The sequence below is a fragment of the Elephantulus edwardii genome, unplaced genomic scaffold (genome assembly GCF_000299155.1).
Source record: "Elephantulus edwardii isolate Elephantulus edwardi_28Jun2011 unplaced genomic scaffold, EleEdw1.0 scaffold00266, whole genome shotgun sequence".
Lineage (NCBI taxonomy): Eukaryota > Metazoa > Chordata > Mammalia > Macroscelidea > Macroscelididae > Elephantulus > Elephantulus edwardii.
This window is the reverse complement of record NW_006400016.1, coordinates 1,200,351-1,208,863: the sequence shown is the minus strand read 5'-3', so window position 1 is coordinate 1,208,863 and position 8,513 is coordinate 1,200,351. Positions and strand designations below refer to the sequence as shown.

General features: G+C 39.1%; 1 pseudogene; it reads right to left on the bottom strand.

Annotated features, from left to right (window-relative positions):
• Nucleotides 1-5,961: 5,961 nt before the first annotated feature.
• The window catches only part of LOC102857101, a 2,869-nt pseudogene continuing 317 nt past the window's right edge, over nucleotides 5,962-8,513 (bottom strand).

The following is an 8,513-nucleotide window of genomic DNA, read 5'->3' as shown; positions in this document are numbered from 1 at the left end:
AGCCTTACCCCAACCCTGATATCAGTCTCATTTTACAGCAGTGGCACCATGCAATATTTGTCCTTTTGAGACTGAGATATTTCACTCAGTATAATGTCCTCCAGGCTCATCCATTTTGAATAATATTGCATGAGTTCCTTGTTTTTTTTAACTAACATTTTCTTAAATGAGCATGTGAGTGGTGGTGGTGGTGGTGTGTACAATTGGATCAGAACTGACCGATAGCTGACCCTCCAGTGGGTTTTGAGAGCCAGTGAATAGTACAGGAGGAGACTACCCATCCTTTTCCACTGGAACAACTGGTGAATTTGAATCATGTGCCTTTGGGATTATAGCACATTTTCTTACCACTAGGTAGCCAGAGTTCCCTAAAATCAATATTGCTGTGTAGCTTAGACTCAGAACGGACCCACTGTGACCCTTTGTGGGTTTTCAGAGGTAGTTTACACATGGGAGGAGATTGCCATCCTTCTCCTGCAGAGCAGCTGGTGGCATTGAACCAAGTACCACCAAGAAATCAGGATATTCAGTTACTTTTCTCAAAAAATATTTCTATTCTAAAGTAAGTTGAGTTTTTAATCTCTTTGTATTTTTACTCCTTCTGTTAGGAATAAAAGATATAACTACTGTATCTCATAAGCAGAAGTTTTCAGAGCCATTGTGAGTCAGCAATTTTTTCCCCTTTATCTATCTATCTAGAGTCCAAAACGCTATCTGCTCCTTCAACCTAGATCCTGTAATTAATATGACCTGTAGCAGAGCTGAAAACTAACTAGCACAGCAAAGCATGAATGTTTGATGTGGCATTTAAACCACTGAGACTGGAAGAGTCATTTGTTACTGTTGTGTAACATAGTCTACACTCATCGACTGGAGGCCATGGCACTAGGGATATTGTCGCTGATGTCAAATGAATCCTGGCTGAAAGTAAAGAACAACAGAAGAATGTTTATTTGTGCTTTAGTGATTACACAAAGGCATTTGACTGTGCAGGTCTTAGCAAATAATAGCTAACATTGAGAAGAATGGGAATCCCAGAACACTTAATTATGCTTATGCAAAACCTATACCTAGACCAGGAAGCTGTTGTGAGAAAGTAAAAAGGGAACACTGCATGGTTTAAAATCAAGAAAGGAATGTGTCAGGGTAATATCCTTTCTCCATACCTATTCTATCTGTATGCTAAGCAAATAATTAGAGAAGCCAAACTATGGGGGGGGGGGGGAAGAAGACTCATCAATAACCTGCATTATGCAGATGGCACAACCTTGCTTGCTGAAAGTGAGAAGGACTTAAGGCACTTCCTGCAGAAGATCAAGGAACACAGCCTTCAATATGGATTGCATCTAGACATCAGAGAAACAAAGGTCTTCACTCCTGGATCAACAGTCAACATGATGATGAATGGAGAACGGATTGAAAAGGTCAATCATTTCATTCCCTTTGGACCAACAGTCAACACTTTTGGTACCAGAATACAGGAATTCAGATGTATTGAAGAATACCTACAGACTGGGAACAAACATTTGGTAATATCATCTCAGACAAAAGTCATAACAAAAGTTTACAGAACACTCCTGGGCCTCCACAAGAAAAAGACTGATAGCCCAATTACAAAATGGGCAAAAGACATGGAAAGAATTTTCACAGAGGAAGGTAATTGAATGGCAAACAGACACAAGAAGAAATGCTCAAAATCACCGGCAATAAGAAAGATGCAAATCAAAACAGGTACAATGAAGTACCATCTTGCTCCAGTAACAGTGGCAAAGTTTAACAGGGCAGCAAGTAATAAATGTTGGAGAGGGTATGATGAGAAAGGAATTCTTATACATTGTTGGTGGGATTGTAAAATGGTACACTCTGGAAGGCAGTTTGGCACTTCCTCAAAAAGTTGAACATTGAAATTCCATATGACTCAGCTATACTTCTTGGAATATACCCTGAGAAAACGAGAACTGAGGCACAAATGGATATTTGTACACCAGTGTTCATAGCGGCATTATTCACCATCACAAGACCATGGAAAGCCCAATGGTCCAACCACAAATGAATGGATTGAGAAATTATGGTACATTCACACAATGGAATACTATGCAGCATTATTACCTAACTTGGGAGGGACAGGAAAGCATTATGCTGAGTGAACTAACTCAGTTCCACAAGGATAAATATTGTATAAGACCATTATTGTAGAATGAGTATAAGGACCCAGGAGGGGTGAGAGAGGCTGGAAGCAGAGAAATGTGGATGTGTAGAGGAGGAGGCAATTAATCATTGGTTTGTACAATTTGATAGGTGGTGGGGTGACGGAAATTGAAAGAATTCGTTCGAATTTGTATTGGAATTTTGTACATAATGGAAAGAAAAAAGTCAATTTGGGGAGGGGGTAAAATGTGCAACAATGAATGAATGAAAATCTAACTTTTCTGTAAACTTGTTAAAATGACAATTAAAATTAAAAAAACCTTTATTTTTTAAAAAACAAACCCACTATTGTAAGAATGAGTATAAGGATCCAAGAGGGGTGGGAGAGGTTGGAAGCAGAGGGATGAGAATGTGCAGGTGGGCAGGGGGATTAATCATGGGTTGTACAGTTTGTTGGGGGGGGGAGGAAGAGGGAAATTGAAAGAATTTGTCCTTGAAAACAATGTATTCTAATTTTATAAATGAACTAGTAGAAAAAATTTTTGAAAAAGATGTACTGATTAAGTCTGATTTCAGGTTTGTTGTTATGTGCTGTTGAGTTACTTTGGAGTCATCGCGACCCTATGCACAACAGCCCTGAAACCTGTTCTATCCTGTGCCAACTTTACTTTCTTCAACACACCTACCCTCATTACCCCAGTCACTGTATCCTTTCATTGATGGTCTCCCTATCTTTCTCCATCTCTCTATCCTTCCAAGCATGATATCTCTCTCCAAGGACTGGTAGGTACCCTCCTTGCAACATGTCCAAAGTATGTCAGACGAAGCCTCAGAATCCTTCCCTACAAAGAGCAGGCTGGCTTCACCCTCTCTAGGATGAACGTGTTTGTTCTCATGGCAGAGCATGGTATATTCAAAACTCTTCTCCAACACCACATATCAAAGGCATCAATTCTCTTTTTATCATCCCTAGTCATTGTCCAGCTCTCTGACACATAGCAAGCAATTGAAAAGACTATGGCCTGGATCAGGCACAGTTTAGTCTCCAGCCTAACGTCGTTGCTCTTTAGTACTTTGGAGAAGTCCCTGGCCTGTTGTCAAGGCAAGGATGGTGTAGCTTCATCTTTCATACTTCGGACATGTAGCTAGGCAAAGCTATTCACTGGAGAGGGGCATCATGATTGGAAAGCTGGGGGCTCAGCTCAATGAGATGGATTGACATGGTGACTTCAGCAATGGCTTTGCGTGTTTCAGAGATGGTGAGAATGGCTCAGAATAAGGGAGTGTTCATAGAGTCGTTATGAGTTGTACTCAACTTGATGACACCTAACAACACCAACTCATAAACTGTGCTTTCTACTAGCTCATTTAGTATGGAAAGGCCTACCACTTGAGCTTCCAGTTGCCCAAGATATTTCCTAATTATGGATCTTTCCATTCTCCCATAACATCTCTTTAAGTATCATTAAGTTTTTTATTATGCCTGACCCAATCAGCACTTGGGTTTTGTTGATTGAATTAATGAATGAGAGTTGGGAAGTCACATACAAACATCTTCTATTAGCAGAAACTTCTCTTAAAATTTATTGTACTCCAAAAAGTCTGAAGAAGGATCAGGGGCAAAGGCAAACTCTAGTCCATAGGGAAATCAAGAGAGGCTTCCAGTTCCCTTAGCTTCTAGAGTTCTAAGGGCAGTTTCCTGCCTTCTGTGAACTTCTTTCTTTTTTTTTTTTTTTTTTTTTTTACGGAATAGTATAAATGTTTATTTTCCTTATGATTTACTTTGCTGTCCTGTTATTACAATATAGAAAAGTGTATTCTTTGAATAGCTCTAGTAAATATAAATTTAATCTTTCTACTTTGGGATGTAAGTAGAGCTAAAAAATTATATACCCAACCCTCCCCCAAATAGTCTTTGAAAATTGTTGAAGGTGGCTAATACTCTTGTTCAGCAATTTGATGCAAATGCCTAAATACAAAAAGTTGTTTAGTAAGTACTACAACAGTAACGGGGAAAGGCTTAATACTTTTAGAGAGCTTCTTGAAAATCAGAAAAACTAGTAGCATTTGATTGCACCTTTAAATTTTTACAAGCAAAACATTGTCAAGCAATGCCATCATACATAATCTACAATTGTAATCCAAATTTCACAAACATTTTCTGCACACTGTATATAAATGCACATCACAAAGATGCAATTTAGAATTAAACACAGTATATGTACAAAATGAACAAAGACGTTTAGATTTAGACCAAAAAGGTATTGCAATCTTTTGAAAAATAACTTGATTAGATATTATTTTATTCTCTTACACTAATTTACATTTATACAAATTAAACATACTAGATTGAGGTGCTAAGAATATCTGCACTATCTACATTATATTTACTATAATTTTTAAATCCAAACGTCAAAAAGAAGATAGTTTAATGAGTAACGGAATCCTCTTTTGAATTACTTAATTTCTATTGTCTACATCTTGTATGTTCATATGAACATATATATACACTTATACATACAATTATAGATTCCTTTTAGGAAATGTAATAATTATACACTAGCAATTATTTAAGATTAAGGTACCTAACAAAATGCCTGGAATTCCAACATGGTTTTTTCTTGTCATAAAATCAAGTCTATTACAGTAGACTTTTAAATTCATAAAGTTTTTGAATTTTGAATTACTGGAAATGATTTAGACTTATTTACTAATTATATGAAAACACTCATACTTCAGCTTACCAAAGCACTGGTTAAAAATAATGCTATATTAAATTCTTCTTATAAAAAGAATCTCACCATAATTCTGAAAGCATTGTTAGGAGGTTCACTTCCATTAAATCACGTAAGAGTCACATATTGGTTTGAAACCTCTTAGTTCAAAAGTCTATAATGAGAACTTTTCTTGTAGATAAAAAATTCTTCCCTAAATTCATCATCTTTTACAAATCCAATATTCTTTACTTCTCTATCCAAGCCAAATTTTATACCTGATAATTATGTGAGATTCTATTATTACTGTATGATGTTTCCTTCTATTCAGATGCACTTTTCTACTTGAACAGCACCCAGTAATCACTTTGACAATTTATTATCATTTCATATATATACCCCATCTTTGAAAGAAAATGGAGACATCCCAGAGCATTTTAGAAGTTAGTCAGTTCTTATAAAAACATACCAACCATCCTCTGAGATGCTGTTTACTATGCCTTAACCCTTTATCTGTTTTTTTAAAAACAAAATATTTTAAAAGTGTGCCCATGGGTTACTTCTTCTGACATTCTCAAAGACTATTTATTATTCCAAAATCATTCTTAAAAAAGCTATTTTTCCTTAAAAGGAGAGTGCTTTTCTAAACACAAAATGTCAATTGAGTATGTTTTGTAGACACTGTATATGCCTATATTGTAAGTTTCATGACAAAGAACGACTGGGTATTACCAATGCTCTTTGGCTTCTTCTACCAGAACAGAGTCATACAACACCATACATTATGAATCATATCATTATAATTTATAAATGTGTTTTGTCACTAGAATCAGGATGATAGAACATCTAATTCTTAAGTAACCCAAGCAAATATAAAAACCTATAATACAATAAGGAAAAATTCAATTTAGAAGGGGCACAAGCAGATTTAACTAAAATTTAAAATGTACTAATTCCTCATTTAAAACTTCTTTTCTTTCAATGTTACAATTTCATGTCTCTTTAAACAAGGACTGAATTACCAATATGATCTTCCAGAAAATTAAGTGTCCCTGCACCATATATTTTCTGTTCCCTTTATCAGTCTTCTGTGTAAGAATTAACAATTCATGGCACAAGGGTCACTTTTTGCTTTTCCTGCAGAGTTGATGACACTCATTAAACATCGTCCAAATTCCTCAAGTATCATCTGTTCAGCGGCTGCTTTTGATTTTCCCTTCTTGTCTGCCTGTTCCGCTTGGGCAAGAAGACAATTACACGTGGCTTCAGCTACTTCCTTGGTTACAAAGGTGAATGGCAATTTTCCTCCTCCACTATTCAAAGCCGGGGTAGGCCTAGTAAGCAGGTCTGAAATTTGAGAGGAGAGCTTTGTCTTTGCTGCTGTTTGCTGTTGTACTCTTACTTCAGCTGCATATGCCAAGTGCATCAAAGTCTTTCTTTCTGGGCTTTCTTCAAAATTCTTGCAACCAATACATTTGCATATTGAGGAACACATTATCTTTGCCTCATAGCATTCACAGTAGTTCTTCAGACATCCTGATCGTTTGCAATTGCATCCTTTGCTATGACATCGATCTGATTCCCCTTCCTTTCCTTTACCTATTTTAGGCTTAAAAGCTTCTGGATTTCTGTCAAGACAAGCCTTTATAGCTTTTTGCCTTTCATTTTCATGTTCCAAATTATTGTAACAATTAGTGCAATTGCAATTGTTGCAAAATTCACCATTTGCAAAGCAATCACAGTATAATTTTAAACACAGCGATTTTGTACAGTTACAGGGCTTTCTTGGCCGACTGGCAGACTCCGATGGGATTATGCCATTGAATGGAAGTCTTGCCTGGGTCTGGATACCAGATGTTCCAGTGAAGTTGGAGTTGCTTGCTATAGACACGTAGGATGACTGCTGCAGCTGAGTAACATACTGAGCTGGAAGGACTGCGTAGCCCACATTCCCTGTTCCCGGAGCTGGTGCTAGGACGGTGCCTGGTGGAAGGTTGGTGAGGTTTGGCTGGATTTGTGGCAGTGGTGTGGCAGGCATAATAAGTCGCTGCTGTGGCTGGCTAGTCGTAACTATTTGTGAAGTTGGATTGATCGGTTTTGGAACAACTTGTTTGACAGTTTGTGCTGGGACAATTGGAACTGACATCCGCACTGGCGTTGCATTAACCACCACTGGTTTTGCTTGCTGAAGAGGCTGAGTGTTTGTACTGGGGTTCTGACTAACTGGCTGGGTGGAGCTACTGGCTGTTGTGGCAGTAACAAGTCGAACATAATGAAACTTGCTTCCAGGCACTTGAATCTGCTGGACATTGGGAGCAGTTGCCAGAGGAATAATTGTCTTAAACTGTGATGTGCTCACGCCGCCAACAGTGATGGTCTGCACAGATGATTTCACTGCCTTATTTGGCGATTTCAAAGGTGAGATGGCTATTTTATTTGGTGTCTGTGTTGTAGAATTTAAAGTTGATCCAATAACACCACTTTCGGATATTGTTATGGTCTTTGACGGAGTCCCAGGAGTAGACTGTGAAAGAACCCTACCTGCAATAACTGGTGGTGATACTTGAGTTGTCTGTCCTGTAACAGCTTTACTATTAATTGGTTTTGCAAAGATCAACTTCGTTATTACTGGACCAGAAGTTGGTGTTCGAGGCTTCTTAGCAATCAAAGCCGGCGGCGCCGCCGCCTCCTCCTCGCGCTGCGCTCCCGGGGCTCCCAGCAGCCGCGGCGGCGGCGGCGCCTCCGAGACACAAACCCGGGTTTGTTCAAAATCACGCGCCCAGCGCCATTCCACCGCCGCATCCCTGTGAACTTCTTTCAAACTGAAAACCTGGTTGAAAATTTTAAAATCCAGACCCAAAGAATCAGGATGACTGCAATAATACCCATGGCAAAGACCAGGGTGGAATACTTCTTTGCCTTGTCCTCCTCTCCATTTTTGTTGGTTTTCCTTGTCTGTGGAGGTAAGAACAGATCTCAGAAATCAGGGTAAAGGGGGACACAAGGGAAAGCAGCATAAGGCCAACAAAGAGGGGAAATGGAGATGGGGTCGGCCTCCTCAAAGAGAACAGAGCAAAGGTGAGCTGAAGGGAAGGGTGGATTCCTATGTGAAGTGAGAAAAAAGATAGCTGATCATGACAGGCTAAGGTATCCAGAGTGGATCCTACAGGTTTTTCAGAGCAAAAATACCTAAGGTTAGTGACCTTAGGTAAATCAGACAACAGTGGGACTTCCCCCTGTATGACTTGAATGCTTGTTGCTGTATTCCATTAGAATTTTAAAAAAATTAAATTGTAAAATTGCTTCTTATTTTTAATCTCTATTGTTAATTTGTCAGAAGCTTTGCCTGGTCTTGGCTTGAGCCCGCGCTGCTTCTGGCTCCTGCGTCTGCCAGAGGTGGCAGGTCCCTCTGCTCCTCCCCTCCGGTTTAGTCTCTGCCTTGGGGCTTGTTACCTGGAGACGTGTCAGAAGCTATTGTGGGAGTCCTCTGCCAGGCTGCTCCATGGAGGCAGGGATTCTGGGGCTTCATCTGACTTACTTTGGACATGTTTTAAGGAGAGGCAGGTCTTTATAGAGGGATATCATGCTGGGTAGAGTGGAGGGACAGCGCAGGAGGGGAAGACCCTCTATGAGGTGGATTGATTCAGTGAC